The following is a 17789-nucleotide window of genomic DNA, read 5'->3' as shown; positions in this document are numbered from 1 at the left end:
ACTCATCCATGGACAAAAGTGCCTTTGTGGGATCTGTGATATCCAGCACCATACACCAAGGGACTCAGAAGGTGTCACATACCCAGGTATCAGGAAATAGGCATATAGACCTTGGTCCCAGCTTTGGACACTGCAATGGCTTGTGAACTAGTTCCAGCCCACCTCAGCTGTGGTCTGGGAGCCCCTGGAGAACACTGTCTTAGATAATCACCCATGGATGAGAGAGCCCTTGTGGAAGTCCAGTTTGCCAGAGGAAAATTTCTAGCACACCAATGAAGCAAAAAAAAAAAAAAAATATATATATATATGTACATATATATATATACATGTACATATATATATATATATATATATTTTTTTTTGCTTCATTGGTGTGCTAGAAATTTTCCTCTGGCAAACAAAAATACATATATTTTTGTATATATATATATGTACATATATATAATGTACATATGTACATATGTACATTATATATATATATATTTTGGATGTACTGGAGAGGGCAAGAGAAACAGTTTGACTTTACCCATGTCACCCTTCCACCAAAGTGGGACAGTTCAGTGCTGAGAAAGACCATATTAGCTGGTGATTTCACCCAAGACAGAACATGAGAGTGCATGAGTGAGTATCCATCTTCTCTAGCTGTGTGGGATGCCTACAAAGACGTCCACTTCTCTCTTGCCCCGTCTAGAGTATTAAGTCACTGGAGTGTGAGACGAGGCTGGGAGAGTGGCAGATCAGATTTTCAAAGGGCATTAAAGGGATGAAGGTCCTACAAACTACATTGTGGACTCCAACAAGAAATAAGCCTGTAAGGTACTGGGGATGCCTCACCTGTTAACCCCTCAACTATCCCACAAGTCCTATGCCCTAGCACTCTGAGCACCTCATTCACACACAGACACACCCCATACCATGTGTGTTCCTGATAGTGGTGAGAGTGAGTTTAGATAGCTAGTGAGCACACACAGAAAGCCAATCCAAATCTGTAGGCCAGGAAGCTACCACAAATTGAGTTTTACCTCCACCCTTGAAAAAGCAAATGAGAGGCTGTCAGCACCTAATTTGGTGTGTTGTAGGATCCAGAGAAGGCATACAAGCTTAAGAATTATGCTAAGCAAAATAAGTCAAGCAGAGAAAGTCAATTATCATATGGTTTCACTTATTTGTGGAACATAAGGAATAACATGGAGGACATTAGGAGAAGGAAGGGAAAAATGGCAGGGGGGGAATTGGAGGGAGAGATGAACCATGAGAGACTATGGACCTGAGAAACAAACAGGGTTCTAGAGGGGAGGGGGGAGGGGGGATTGGTTAGCCCGGTGATGGGTATTAAGGAGGGCACGTACTGCATGGAGCACTGGGTGTTATACGAAAACAATGGATCGTGGATCACTACATCAAAAACTAATGATGTATTGTATGGTGACTAACATAACATAATAAAAATAAAAACTACAAAAATAAATAAATAAATAAGTAAATAAAAATAAAAAAAAAGAATTCCACCACAAGAGGGAGCAAGAAGCATGGAGCAGGCATATTTGGAGAAAGTCTAAGAAAGCCTCAGAATCCCTAGCAGAGCTAATGAAAGGTACTTCCTTTCTCAAATCAGTCAGTAAAGATTAGAGGAGATGACTACTACTTCAAATTTAAGGAACATAAAAATAATGGAAACATGACACCACAAAAGAATTGCAATAGTCTTCCAGTATTCAACTCCAAAGATATGAAGATCTGCAATTTATCTGATAATTCAAAATACCTGTTTTAAAGAAGCTCAATGAGCTGAAATGAAACACAGAAAGACAATTCAACAAAATTAGGAAAACAATACATGAACAAAATGAGAAGTTTCACAAAGAGATAGAAATCATTAAACACAAAGCAGAAATTTTGGACATGAAAAATGCAAGGAATGAAATGGGAAAAAAATGCAATAGAGAACATCAAGAGCAGAATGGATCAAGTAGAAGAAAGAATATATAAAGTAGAAGATGGTACCTTTGAAATTATCCAGTCAACAGAGAACAACAACAACAAAAATAAACAAACAAACAAATAAATAAAAATAAAGGTGAGGGAGCATGATGAACAATAGGAGACCATCAAATAAATAATCTGTAAATTATTGGAGTTCCAGAAGGAGAAGAAAGAAAGAAAGGGTCAGAGAGCTTATTTAAAGAAAACTGACTGAAACCTTCCCAAATCTGAGGAGAGATTTTGATATGCAAGTTCACAAAGCTCATAGGTCCCCAAATAAATGTAATTTAAAGTGATCTTCTCTAGGGGTGCCTTGGTGGCTCAGTCGGTTAAGTGTCCGAATCTTGATTTCAGCTCAGGACATGATCTTAGGGTTATGAGATTAAGCATCAGGCTCCATGCTCAACACAGAGTGCTTGAGATTCTCTCTCCCTCTGCTCCTCCCCCTGCTCGTGCTCTCTCTCTCTCAAATAAAGAAATAAAAATTAAAAAAAAATAAAGTGATCTTCTCTAACACATTATAATGAAACTGTCAAAAATCAAAGACAAAGAGAATCTTAAAACAGGTAAAAAAAGAAGCTTGTAACTTATAGGGGAATTGCCACAAGATTATCAATGGATTTCTCAGCAGAAACCTTAGAGGCCCAGAGAAAGTGAGATAATATATTTAAAACACTGGGGAGGGGGAGGGGGGGCAGGGGCAAAAACCAAAACAAAGAAAACAGGCCAACCAAGAATACTTTTTATGATAAAATTATCTTTCAGAAATTAGGGAGATATAAAATCTTTCCCAGGCAACATAAGGCTGAGCCAGTTCATCACCACTAAACCTGCCTTATAAGAAATGTTAAAAGGAGTTATTCAAGCTGAAATGAAAGGACACTGATTAGTAACATAAAAGCATATGAAAATATAGAAGACACTGGTAAAGGTAAGTATACAGTCAAATTCAGAATACTCTAATATTGTAATATGGTGGTGTGTTAACCACTGAACTCTAGTATAAAGTTAAAGAACAAAATAATTTAAAATAATTATAATATAAATATAATAATTTGCTAGTGAACACACAGTATTAAAAGAGGTAAATTGTGACATCAAAAACATAAAAGGAGGGAAGTAAAAGAGTTTTTGTATGCAGTCAAAGTTAAATTGTTATCAGTATAAAATAAACTGTCATATCCATAAGATGTTTTATGTAAGCTTCATGATAACCACAAAACAAAGAACTATAGTAGAAACACACACACAAAAAAGAGAAGGAAATCAAGGTGTACCACTAAAGATAATCATTGATTCAGAAAGAAAGGCAGCAAGAGGGGAAGAAAGGAACAAGGGAAATACACAATAGCCAGGAAACAATTAAGATAACTTCAGTAGGTTCTTAACTATCAATAATTACTGTAAATGTAAATGGATTAAATTCTCCAAACAAAAGGCTTAGCAGGGCTGAATGGATTAAAATCAAGACCCAGCTATTTGCTGCCTATAAGAGATTAACTTCAGTTTTAAGGACACACATAAGCTCAAAATGAAATGATGAAAAAAGATATTCAATGCAAGTGGAAATAAAAAGTGAGCAGGGAGAGCTATACTTATATAAGACAAAATAAAGTTTAAAACAAAAATGATAACAAGAGACAAAGAAGGTCATTGTATAATGTTAAAGGCATCAATCATCAAGAAGATATAACAATCATGAATAGATATGTACTCGAGTTGGAGCACCTAAATATATTAAGCAAATACTAACAGACCTGAAGGGAGAATAGATACAATACAATAATAGTAGAGGACTTCATTATCCCACTTTCAACAAAGGATAGATAATCTGGACAGAAAATCAATAAAGAAAGTTTGGATTTAAACTATAAGTTAGATCAAATGGACCTAACAGACATATACAGAATATTCTATCCACAGCAGCAGTATACATATTGTTCTCAAGAATGCACAGAACAGTGGGCAGAGCAAGATGGCGGAGGAGTAGGAGACCTGGATGTCGTCTGGTCTCAGGAATTCAGCTGGATAGGGATCAAACCATTCTGAACACCTACAAACTCAACAGGAGATCGAAGAAAAGAATAGCAACAACTCTCTGAACAGAAAAGCGACCACTTTCTGGAAGGTAGGATGTGTGGAGAACTGAATCCGAGGCGATATTCGGGAGGATAGACGGTGGGGGAGGGGGTCCGCTGGCTGCTTCTGGCAAGTGATAGAGCTGCAAGCACAAAATCGGAACTTTTAGAAGTCAGCTCCGCTGAGGGACGTCACTCCAGTGGCTAAGCAGGGGGTGGAACCCTCGTGGGACGGTGTGGTCTCAGGACCCTCGGGGTCACAGAAAGACCGGGGGTGCCTGAGTGCGGCAGAGCTCCCAGGGATTGGAGCGGGGAAGCCGGCTGCAGAGACAGAGCCGAGGAGCAGGCTCTCAGCTCGGGGTTGCCATAAACTGTGATCCGCAGCACAGTCGGGCCACTGCTCCTCCAGTAGGGACCCAACAAGCGGCAGATCCGGGGAGACTCCCCTTCCTCACCTGGAAGGAGCGGCACGGGAGTGCACCGTAGGGATCTGCTGGGTTTGGAGACTCCACCCGGGGTCGGGTGCCAGAGATAGAAATGCTCGGTCACAGGCCGGGTGAGCACGGAGTGCGGCCGGAGACCGGGGAGACAGGAGTGATTGACCGCTTTTCTCTGGGGGCGCACTGAGGAGCGGGGCCCCGGTTTCTCGGCTCCTCCGGGGCGGAGATTGGGAGGCTGCCATTTTCACTCTCATCCTCCAAAGGTGTACGGAAAGCTTGCGGGGAACAAAAGCTCCCGAGAGCAAACCTGAGCAGATTACTTAGCCCAGGCCGGCAAGGGTGGGGCAATTCCGCCTCTGGCAAAGACATTTGGGAACCACGGCAACAGGCCCCACCCCCAGAAGATCAGCAAGAACATCCAGCCAAGGGGCGCCTGGGTGGCTCAGTCGTTAAGCGTCTGCCTTCGGCTCAGGTCATGATCCCAGGGTCCTGGGATCGAGTCCCACATGGGGCTCCCTGCTCAGCGGGGAGCCTGCTTCTCCCTCTCCCACTCCCCCTGCTTGTGTTCCCTCTCTCGCTTTGTCTCTCTCTCTGTCACATAAATAAATAAAATCTTTAAAAAAAAAAAAAAAAGAACATCCAGCCAAGACCAAGTTTACCGATCAATAAGAACAGCAGAACCCCAGCACTAGGGGAATAATGCACAGAGAATCCATGGCTTTTTTACCATGATTGTTTAGTCTTTCAAAGTTAACTTTTTTTTAACTGTCTTTTTTTTTTTTGAATTTTTCTTTTTCCTTTTTTCAACCAACATCTTATCAATCCCTTTTTTAAAAAACATTTTTATTTTTCATTTTTATTTTATTTTATTTTTTTTTTAAAGATTTTTTTTATTTATTTATTTGAGAGAGAGAGAGAGAATGAGAGACAGAGAGCATGAGAGGGAGGAGGGTCAGAGGGAGAAGCAGACTCCCTGCCGAGCAGGGAGCCCGATGTGGGACTCGATCCCGGGACTCCAGGATCATGACCTGAGCCGAAGGCAGTCGCCCAACCAACTGAGCCACCCAGGCGCCCCTATTTTTCATTTTTAGAGTCATATTCTATCCCTTCATAGTAGTTACCCTTATTTTTGGCATATATATATATATATATATATATATATATATATATATATATATATGTTGTTCTCTCTTTAAAATTTTGAGATACAGTTTCTTCTAAAAGATTGAAATATACCCTAAATCTCTAGTGTATGGCTTTGTTCTACTCTCCTGCCTGATCACATTCAATCCATTTTTTTTTAATCCTCTTCTTTCTTTTTTCAAATAACTTCTTATTAATTCCTTTTATAAAATCTTTTATAATTTTCTTCTTTACACTCATATTCCATCCCTTCTTCATATCAACCCTTATTTTTGTACATATATAAGTTTTTCTTTCCTTAAAATTTTGGGAGGCACTTTCTTCTAACAGACCAAAATACACCTAAAATCTAGGGTGTGGCACTGATCTATGCACCAGCCTGATCATATTTGATCATATTCTGTTTTTTTTTTTGTTTTGTTCTGTTTTTGTTTGTTTTTATCTTTTTCTTTTCTCTTTCTTTCCCTTTCTTTTCCCCCGGCTTCAGGTCTTTTCTGATTTGTTTAGAGTATATTTTCTGGGGACGTTGTTACCCTGTTAGCATTTTGTTCTCTCATTCATCTATTCTCCTCTGGACAAAATGACAAGACGGAAAAAATCACCTCAACAAAAAGAACAAGAGGTAGTACCGACTGCCAGGGACCTACTCAATATGGACATTAGTAAGATGTCGGATCTAGAGTTCAAAATCATGACTTTAAAGATACTAGCTGGGCTTGAAAAAAGCATGGACGTTATTAGAGAAACCCTTTCTGGAGAAATAAAATAACTAAAATCTAACCAAGTCGAAATCAAAAAGACTATTAATGAGGTGCAATCAAAAATGGGGGCACTAACTCTTAGGATAAACAAGGCAGAAGAGAGAATAAGTGATATAGAAGACCAAATGATGGAAAATAAAGAAGCTGAGAAAAAGACAGATAAACAACTACTGGATCACGAGGGCAAAATTTGAGAGATAAGCGATACCGTAAGATGAAACAACCTTAGAATAATTGGGATCCCAGAAGAAGAAGAAAGAGAGAGAGGGGCAGAAGGTATATTGGAGCAAATTATAGCAGAGAACTTCCCTATTTTGGGGAAGGAAACAGGCATCAAAATCCAGGAAGCACAGAGATCCTCAACCAAAATCAATAAAAATAGGTCAACACCCTGACATCTAATAAGAAAACTTACGAAGCTCAGAGACAAAGAGAAAATCCTGAAAACAGCTTGGAAGAAGAGATTGTAACCTACAATGGTAGAAACATTAGAATGGCAACAGACCTATCCACAGAGACCTGGCAGGCCAGAAAGGACTGGCAGGATATATTCAGAGCACTAAATGAGAAAGATACGCAGCCAAGAATATTATATCCAGCTAGGCTGTCATTGAAAATAGAAGGAGAGATAAAAAGCATTTTTTTGCAAACATGAAACCAGCCCTACAAGAAATCTTGAAAGGGGTCCTCTAAGCAAAGAGAGAGCCTAAAAGCAACACAGACCAGAAAGGAACACAGACAATATACAGTAAGAGTCACCTTACAGGCAGTACAATGGCACTAAATTCCTATCTTTCAATAGTTACCCTGAATATCAATGGGCTAAATGCCCCAATCAAAAGACACAGGCTATCAGATTGGATTAAAAAACAAGACCCATCGATATGCTATCTGCAAGAGACTCAATTTAGACCCAAAGACACCCCCAGATTGAAAGTGAGGGGGTGGAAAACCATTTACCATGCTAATGGACACCAAAAGAAAGCTGGGGTGGCAATCCTTATATCAGACAAATTAGATTTTAAACCAAAGACTGTAATAAGAGATAAGGAAGGACACTATATCCTACTTAAAGGGTCTATCCAACAAGAAGATCTAACAATTGTAAATATCTATGCTCCTAACATGGGAGCAGCCAATTATATAAGCCAATATAACAAAAGCAAAGAAACACACTGAGAACAATACAATAATAGTGGGGGACTTTAACACCCACCTCACTGAAATGGACAGATCATCTAAGCAAAAGATCAACAAGGAAATAAAGACATTAAATGACACACTGGACCAAATGGACTTCACAGATATATTCAGAAATTCCATCCCGAAGCAACGGAATACACATTCTTCTCTAGTGCCCATGGAACTTTCTCCAGAATCAATCACATCCTAGGTCATAAATCAGGTCTCAACCGGTACCAAAAGATTGGGATCATTCCCTGCCTATTTTCAGACCACAGTGCTTTGAAACTAGAACTCAATCACAAGAGGAAAGTCGGAAAGAACTCAAATACATGGAGGCTAAAGAGCATCCTACTAAAGAATGAATGGGTCAACCAGGAAATTAAAGAAGAATTAAAAAAATTCATGGAACCAATGAAAATGAAAACACAACTGTTCAAATCTTTGGGATGCAGCAAAGGCAGTCCCAAGAGGAAAGTATATAGCAATACAAGCCTTTCTCAAGAAACAAGAAAGGTCTCAAGTACACAACCTAACCCTACACTATAGGAGCTGGAGAAAGAACAGCAAATAAAGCCTAAACCCAGCAGGAGAAGAGAAATAATAAAGATCAGAGCAGAAATCAATGAAATAGAAACCAAAAGAACAGTAGAACAGAGCAACGAAACTAGGAGCTGGTTCTTTGAAAGAATCAACAAGATTGATAAACCCCTGGCCAGGCTTATCAAAAAGAAAAGAGAAAGGACCCAAATCAACAAAATCATGAATGAAACAGGAGAGATCACAACCAACACCAAAGAAATACAAACAATTACAAGAACATATTATGAGCACCTCTATGCCAGCAAATTAGATAACCTGGAAGAAATGGATGCATTCCTAGAGATGTATCAACTACCAAAACTGAACCAGGAAGCAATAGAAAACCAGAACAGACCTATAACCACTAAGAAAATTGAAGCGGTCATCAAAAATCTCCCAACAAACAAAAGCCCAGGGCCAGGTGGCTTCCCAGGGGAATTCTACCAAACATTTCAAGAAGAATTAATACCTATTCTTCTGAAACTGTTCCAAAAAATAGAAATGGAAGGAAAACTTCCAAACTCGTTTTATGAGGCCACCATTACCTTGATCCCCAAACCAGACAAAGACCCCCTCAAAAAGGAGAATTACAGACCAATATCCTTGATGAACATGGATGCAAAACTTCTCACCAAAATACTAGCCAATAGGATCCAACAGTACATTAAAAGGATTTTTCACCACGACCAAGTGGGATTTATCCCTGGGCTGCAAGGTTGGTTCAACATCCACAAATCAATCAAGGTGATACAATACATTAACAAAAGAAAGAACAAGAATCATATGATCTCTCAATAGATGCAGAAAAAGCATTTGACAAAGTACAGCATCCTTTCTTGATCAAAACTCTTCAGAGAATAGGGATAGAGAGTACATACCTCAATATCATAAAAACCATCTATGAAAAACCTACAGCGAATATCATTGTCAATGGGGAAAAACTGAGAGTTTTCCCCCTAAAGTCAGGAATGCGGCAGGGATGTCCTCTATCACCACTGCTATTCAGCATAGTACTAGAAGTCCTAGGCACAGCAATCAGACAACAAAAAGAATCAAATGCAGCCAAATCGGCAAAGAAGAAGTCCAACTCTTACTGTTTGCAGATGATATGATACTTTATGTGGAAAACCCAAAAGACTCCACCCCAAAACTGCTAGAACTCATACAGGAATTCAGTAAAGTGGCAGGATATAAAATCAATGCACAGAAATCAGTGGCATTCCTATACACCAACAACAAGACAGAAGAAAGAGAAATTAAGGAGTCGATCCCATTTACAATTGCACCCAAAACCATAAGATACCTAGGAATAAATCTAACCAAAGAAGCAAAGGATCTGTACTCAGAAAACTATAAAATACTCATGAAACAAATTGAGGAAGACACAAAGAAATGGAGAAACATTCCATGCTCATGGATTGGAAGAACAAATATTGTGAAGATGTCAATGCTACCTAGAGCAATCTACACATTTAATGCAATCCCCATCAAAATACCATCCACTTTTTCAAAGAAATGGAACAAATAATCCTAAAATTTGTATGGAACCAGTAAAGACCCCAAATAGCCAGAGGAATGTTGAAAAAGAAAAGCAAAGCTGGCGGCATCACAATTCGGGGCTTTAAGCTCTATTACAAAGCTGTCATCATCAAGACAGTACGGTACTGGCACAAAAACAGACACATAGATCAATGGAACAGAATAGAGAGCTCAGAAATGGACCCTCAACTCTATGGTCAACTCATCTTTGAAAAGCAGGAAAGAATGTCCAATGGAAAAAAGACAGTCTCTTCAACAAATGGTGTTGGGAAAATTGAACAGCCACATGCAGAAGAATGAAACGGGACCATTTCCTTACACCACACACAAAAACAAACTCAAAATGGTTGAAAGACCTAAATGTGAGACAGGAGTCCATCAAAATCCTAAAGGAGAACACAGGCAGCAACCTCTTCGACCTCAGCCTCAGCAACTTCTTCCTAGAAACATGGCCAAAGGCAAGGGAAGCAAGGGCAAAAATGAACTACTGGGACTTCATCAAGATAAAAAGCTTTTGCACAGCAAAAGAAGCAGTCAACAAAACCAAAAGACAACTGACAGAATGGGAGAAGATGTTTGCAAATGACATATCAGATAAAGGGCTAGTATCCAAAATCTATAAAGAACTTATCAAACTCAACACCCAAAGAACAAATGATCCAATCAAGAAATGGGCAGAAGACATGAACAGACATTTCTGCAAGGAAGACATCCAAATAGCCAACAGACACATGAAAAAATGCTCAACATCGCTCGGCATCAGGGAAATCCAAATCAAAACCTCAATGAGATACCACCTCACACCAGTCAGAATGGCTAAAATTAACAAGTCAGGAAACGACAGATGTTGGTGGGGATGCAGAGAAAGGGGAACCCTCCTACACTATTGGTGGGAATGCAAGCTGGTACAGCCACTCTGGAAAACAGTATGGAGGTTCCTCAAAAAGTTGAAAATAGAGCTACCATATGATCCAGCAATTGCACTGCTGGGTATTTACCCCAAAGATACAAAAGTAGGGACCCGAAAGGGTACGTGCACCCCGATGTTTATAGCAGCAATGTCCACAATAGCCAAACTGTGGAAAGTGTCAAGATGTCCATCGACAGATGAATGGATAAAGAAGATGTGGTATATGTATACAATGGAATATTATGCAGCCATCAAAAGGAATGAAATCTTGCCATTTGCAATGACGTGGATGGAACTGGAGGGTATTATGCTGAGCGAAATAAGTCAATCAGAGAAAGACATGTATCATATGACCTCACTGATATGAGGAATTCTTAATCTCAGGAAACAAACTGAGGGTTGCTGGAGTGGGGGGTGGGGTGGGAGGGATGGGGTGGCTGGGTGATAGACATTGGGGAGGGTATGTGCTATGGTGAGCACTGTGAATTGTGCAAGACTGTTGAATCACAGACCTGTACCTCTGAAACAAATAATGCAATATATGTTAAGAAAAGAAAAAGAAGAAGATAGTAGGATGGGAAGAATGAAGGGGTGGAAATCGGAGGGGGAGACAAACCATGAGAGAGTATGGACTCTGAAAAACAAACTGAAGGTTCTAGAGGGGAGGGGCGTGGGAGAATGGGTTAGCCTGGTGATGGGTATAAAGAGGGCACATTCTGCATGGAGCACTGAGTGTTATGCACAAACAATGAATCATGGAACACTACATCAAAAACTGATGATGTAATGTATGATGATTAACATAACAATTAAAAAGTAAAAAAAAAAAAAAAGAATGCACAGAACATTCTCCAGGATAAATCATATAATGGGTCACAAAATACATTGAAGCAAATTTAAGAAGACTGAAATCATACCAAGTACCTTTTCCAACCACAAAGTTATGAACATAAAACCAGTAACAGGAAAACCAGAAAATTCACAAATGCATGAAAATTAAACAACATACCAAAACTTATTGGATGGAGCAAAAGCAGTTCTAAGAGACAAGTTTATAGTGATAAACGAATGTGTTAAGAAAAAAAACCTCAAATAAGCAACCTAACTTTACACCTCAGGGAACTAGAAAAAGTAGAACAAAATTATCCCAGAGTCAATGCAAGTAAGGAAATAAAAAGAACAGAGCAGATAGATGAAATAGAGATCAGAAATACAATTGAAAATATCAACAATACTATAAGCTAGCTTTTTTGAAAATATAAACAAAATTGACAAACCTTTAGCTAGACTAAGAAAAAAAGAGAAGACTCAAATAATTAAAATCAGAAATGAAAGAGGGCACATCACACTTGATACCACAGAAACACAAAAGATCATAAGATACTACTGTGAACAATTATATGCCAATAAATTGGATAACCTGGAATAAGTAGATAAATTCCTAGAAACAAACAACCTACCCAGATTGAATACTAAAAAAATAGAAAATATGAACAGACCAATGGTAAAGGAAACTGAATCAGTAATCAAATACCTCACAACACAGAAAAGTCCAGGGCCAGATGGTTCCCCTGGTGAATTCTATCAAACATTTAAAGAATTAATACCAATCCTTTTCAACTCTTTCAAAAATTTAAAGAGGAGGGGACACTTCTGAACTCATTTTACTAAGGCAGCATTACCCTGATATGAAGCCCAATAAGAATTCTATAAGTAGAAGAAAACTATTGGCCAGTAAGCCTGATAAATATGGATGCAAAAATTCTCAATAAAATACTAGCAAACCAAATTGAACAGCACATTAAAAGAATTATACACCATAATCAAGTGGAACTTACCTCTGGTATGTAAGAATTGTTCAACACACACAATCAGTAAATATGATACACCACATTCATAGAACAAAAGATAAAAATCACATTGTCTCTCAATAGATGCAGAGAAAGCATTTAGCAAAACACAACATCCTTTCATAATATAGTCCCTAAACAACATGGATATAGAAGGAATATTCCTCAACATAATGAAGGCCATAAATGACAAGCTCACAGTTAATATCATACTCAATGGTGAAATGCTGAAAACTTTTCCTCTAAGATCAGGAACAAGACAAGAATGCCAATTCTCACAGCTTTTATTCAAAATAATACTGGAATTTCTGTATAATAATAATAATGTATAATAATACTGTAATTAGGCAAGAAAAAGAATAAAAGGCATGTAAGGATGGAAAAGAAATAAGTAAAACTGTCTCTGTTTACAGATGATATAAAATATGATCTTATATAGAGACAATCCTAAGACTCCACTGAAAAACTATTCAAACTAATAAACAATTTCAGTAATGTTGTAGGATACAAAATCAACATACAGAAATTAGCTTTTCTATACACTAACAATGAGTTTTCTGAAAAATAAATAAGGGAAACAATTTCATTCAGAGTAGCATCAAAAAGAATAAAATACTTAATAATAAATTTAACCCAAAAGATGAAAGATCTATGGACACTAAAAATTACAACTTTGATGAAAGAAATTGAAGCAAACCCAAATAAATAAAAAAGGTTTCCCATGTTCAAAAACTGACATAATTATGTTGTTAAAATATCCACACTACCCAAAGCCACCAATAAATTCAATGCAATCCCCATCAAAATTTCAATGGTAATTTTCACAAAAATAGAAAAAAACAATCCAAGAATCATATGGAGCCACATAATACACTGAATAGTCAAAATAATCTTGAGAAAGAAAAACAAATCTGTAGGAATCACTCTTTCTGATTTTAACTATATTACAAAGTTATGATAATCAAATAGTATAGTACTGGCATCAAAATAAATGCATAAGCCAGTGAAATAGAATCTAGAGCTCACAAATAAACCCTAGCATTTACAGTCTGATAATCTTTAACAAGGAGCCAAGAATACTCATTGGAGAAAATATCATTTCTTCAATGAATGGTGTTGGGAATATTGGGTAATCACATGCAGAAGAATGAAATTGGGCTTCTATATTATATCACTCACAAAAACTAATTTGAAATGGATTAAAGACTTAAACATAAATCTAGAAACCATAAAACTCCTAGAAGAAAATATAAGGAAAAGCTCCTTGGCTCTGGTCTTGGCAACAATTTTTTTAATATGACACCAAAAGCATTAGGAACAAAAGCAAAAAGAAATAGATGGGACTATATCAAACTGAAAAAGCTTCCACACCACAAAGGAAACAACAAAATGAAAAGGTAATCTACAGAATGGGATAGTGGGTTGCAAATGTCATTTATCTAAAAAGGGGTTAATATCCAAAATATATAAGCACCTCCTGTGACTCAATAGCAAAAGAAATTTAAAAAATGGGTAGAAGAACTGAATAAACATGTTTTTCCAAAGAGAACATTAAAGTGGCCAACAGATACATGAAAAGATGCTTGACATCACTAATTATCAGGAAAATGTAAATCAAAACCTCCATGAAATATTACCTCACACGTTAAAATGATTATCATCAAAAAGACAAGAGGTAAGAAGTGTTGGCGAGGATGTGGAGAAAAGGGAGTTCTTGTGCACTGCTGGTAGGAATGTAAATTGGTACAACCACTATAGAAAACAGTATGGAAGTTCCTCAAAATATTAAAAAAATAGAACTATGATCCTGAAATCCCACTTCTGGGTATACATCCAAAGGAAATGAAGACAGGATGGCAAAGAAATATCTTCCCTTCCATGTTAATTGCAGCATTATTCACAGTAGCCAAGGTATAAAAACAACCTAAATGTCCATCTATGAATGAATGGATAAAGAAGATATGGTTTATATATACAACATAATATTATTCAGCTGTGAGAAGAAAGGAAATCCTGCCATTTGTGACAACATGGGCAGAACTTGAGGGCATTTTGCTAGGTAAAATAAGTCAGATGGAGAAAAACAAACACTGCGTGATATCATTTATATGTGGAATATTAAAAAGCTGAATTCACAGAAATATATATTCACAGTATAATAGTTGTCAGGGGCTGGAGGCTGAGGGAAATGAGGAAATGTTGGTCAAAGGATACAAAATACCAGTTATAAGATGAGTAAGTTCTGGGAATCTAATGTAGAGCATGGTGACTATAGTTAATAATACTGCATTATATACTTGAAAATTTCTCAGAAGGTAGATCTTAAATGTTCTCACCACAAAAAAAGAAGTGGTAATTATGTGAGGTGATCGTGGTGTTAACTAATCCTACTGTGATAATCATTTTGCAATATATTAAGTGTATCAAACCATTATATTTGTATACCTTAAAATGACACAATGCTTTATGTCAATTATATCTCAATAAAGCTGGGGGACAAAAAAGAAATCAAATATCCCAGCACCACTAAAAAGACTAGAGAGAAAAGTTTGCAGTTTTACAATTTGCTTGCATAGAACAAGGCTTTGGAACCCAATCGACTTGGTTTCAAATCTAGCATCACTGTTGGCTACTATTGTGAACTTAGGTCATCCCTTGTTTCTTCACCTGTAAAATGGGAATAATGCTATCTACCTCACAGGTAGATCCTAATAAGGATTAAATGGTATAATAACTATAAATACTTAACTTGTTTACTAGCATAAAGCAGGTAGAAGGTATTATTCTAAGTGAAATAAATCAGGCAGAGAAAGACAAATACCATATGATTTCACTTATATGTAAAATCAAACAGACAAACAAACAAAACAGCAGGCTCAAAAAAACAAAGAATAAACTGAAGACTGCCAGAGGGGAAGGGGCTAGAGGGATGGATAAAATGGGTGAAGGGCAGTGTGAGGTACAGGCTTCCAGTTATGGAAAGAATAAGCCATGGGGATGAAAAGTACAGCATGGGGAATATAGTCAATGGTATTGTAATAGTGTTGTCTGGTGATAGAAGGTAGCTACATGTGGGGTGAGCATAGCATAACATAAAGAGTTGTCCAAAAAAAAAAAAAAAAAGAAAAAAGAGTTGCCAAATCACTATACTGTACACCTGAAACTAGTATAGCATTATATGTCAACTATACTTCTATTAGGAGAAAAAGAACTGATTTCCTTTACCCCGTACAGCCTGTTGTCTGTTTCCTTGCCTCTTTTAGAATAGATACAGTTAAGGGACTTGAAGAGAGTCCCACAGCATACCAGTGGTAAATGCGGAAACAAGGTAGATCACATGCCTCAGTACTTAGCAGATTTCTCCATGCTAGGATGTTAAACTACTAAGAATAAATATTTAACACATAATTCTAACACTACGATTCATACAATAATTTTCTTTAAGGCACACTACAAAAAGCATACAGAAATCATTCAGAGTCGGCCCCACAATATTTTCACATGGTAGGATAATGGTAAGACACTCCTGGCCCTTTCCTTACTTGTTCACTTACATAATACTCTCAGATGAGAGGAGTAAGGATTTACCTGACTGGTGAGTTTAAGAGCAAGAACTCAGTAAGGATGACTCATTTGCTCCCTCCCTTCTCCTTGCGATCCAGCAGACAACACATTCACTGTCTTTCTGTAGGTCTAGTGATACAACACACCTTTAGACCTTTTCAGGGAGGCCCATACTTCTCTGGCACTTGCTGTGACTGGATGGCTAAATCTAAATTTGGCATCCAATATTTAAAGACTCATTTTCTTCATAAACCTAAGCCATATTTTCCTAATATGGTACTACCAGTAATTGAATCAATAGTTTTGGTTTGTTTTGTTGTCTTAATTTGATGTTCTTTTATTTTGTTCAATGGGATCAGACTCTACATGGGACAAAGCGATGCTTTGAATTAGGTCCCTTCAGTCCACAACAATGGTGACCGGAGACAGGATCTTTTCCTTCCAACTTTAAGAACAAATGATTAAAGCCATGAATGGAGATTGTTCATTATTACTTCTTAACAGTATATCAAGAAATGAGCCATTGACTGAGATCAGCCTGTGGACACATTCTTTTCAGAGAGGTCAATTGAAAGAGTTGGTATTTCTTGCAAATTGAAGAGAACTTGTAGTCCACAGACATCCTGCAGTAAAAAAGTATCTGGACACCTGGTAGAGACCTCGATTTACAACACAAATTAAGGTAAAATTTTTCATTGATTTGTGTTTTTGTCAGATGCTAGGAAAGCAGGAAATTCAATTAGAGCACTTACTCACCATTTCACCCAAGAGAACATAGTGGAGTCCATGCAAAAGCACAGGGTAGCCCCCACAACCTGATTATGTAAATCATTTTGTAGAAGCTAATACAAATATTTAACTTCAGAGGATTCTGCTTCAAAAATTTCAAATAATTAACAAATAGGATTAAGATCAACTCTGACAATTTCAATATTGGGTTTTGTATCCCTGCATTCAGCATCAGGATTAAAAAAAAAAAAAAAAATGAGGCAAGTTGCCATAGCTAACCAAGCAGACACTCACAAATATTTTACAGACTTGTGAAAGACCAACCACTAGTATTTCTTTTACTGACAACTTCAAAAATTTCCATCATGAGGAAACTAATACTTGGTGTTTGTGAGAGATGTTCATCTGTTGGAAATGTCTTTCACAAGAACATGTGACACAAAGATTCATTTTGGAAATGACACAGAGCAAGGTTTTCATTACATGGCATCAGTCATCCAAGAGTAATGAACTGTGTTAAAACCAACACTGGACTGCCATTCTTTGGAATTACAGTTATTTAAAGAACATTTCATAACAGTGGTGTAGGATATCTTGTCATAGATGTAAAGAGATCATCTCTTTAGATCCAACAGTACAACAGAACAACACAATTTGAAGAAGTTAAGTACTAGAAGAAAATATTTACTGACTCAATTAGAATTTGGTTCATATGAAAACATATCTTCTGAGAAATGCACCATTATGATAGATTGAAACCAGAGAACTCCCACAAAAAATAAAGGAGGAAGCTTCAGTTTGTTTCCCAAGATTAAGAATTCCTCATATCAGTGAGGTCATATGATACATGTCTTTCTCTGATTGACTTATTTCGCTCAGCATTAACACCCTCCAGTTCCATTCACGTCGTTGCAAGTGGCAAGATCTCGTTCTTTTTTGATGGCTGCAAAATATTCCATTGTGTGTATATATATATATATCTATATATATATCTATATATATATATATATCTCTGGAAACATGAGAGA

General features: G+C 37.4%; 1 protein-coding gene across 21 annotated transcripts in view; it reads right to left on the bottom strand.

Moving 5' to 3' along the window:
• RBMS3 (RNA binding motif single stranded interacting protein 3) overlaps positions 1 to 17789 on the bottom strand; it is a 1332425-nt gene that overhangs the window by 406798 nt on the left and 907838 nt on the right. The window lies entirely within an intron of this gene.

Source organism: Halichoerus grypus, chromosome 1 (genome assembly GCF_964656455.1).
Source record: "Halichoerus grypus chromosome 1, mHalGry1.hap1.1, whole genome shotgun sequence".
NCBI lineage: Eukaryota > Metazoa > Chordata > Mammalia > Carnivora > Phocidae > Halichoerus > Halichoerus grypus.
Note: the sequence above shows the minus strand (reverse complement) of the source record. Positions and strands in the feature narration are given on the sequence as shown.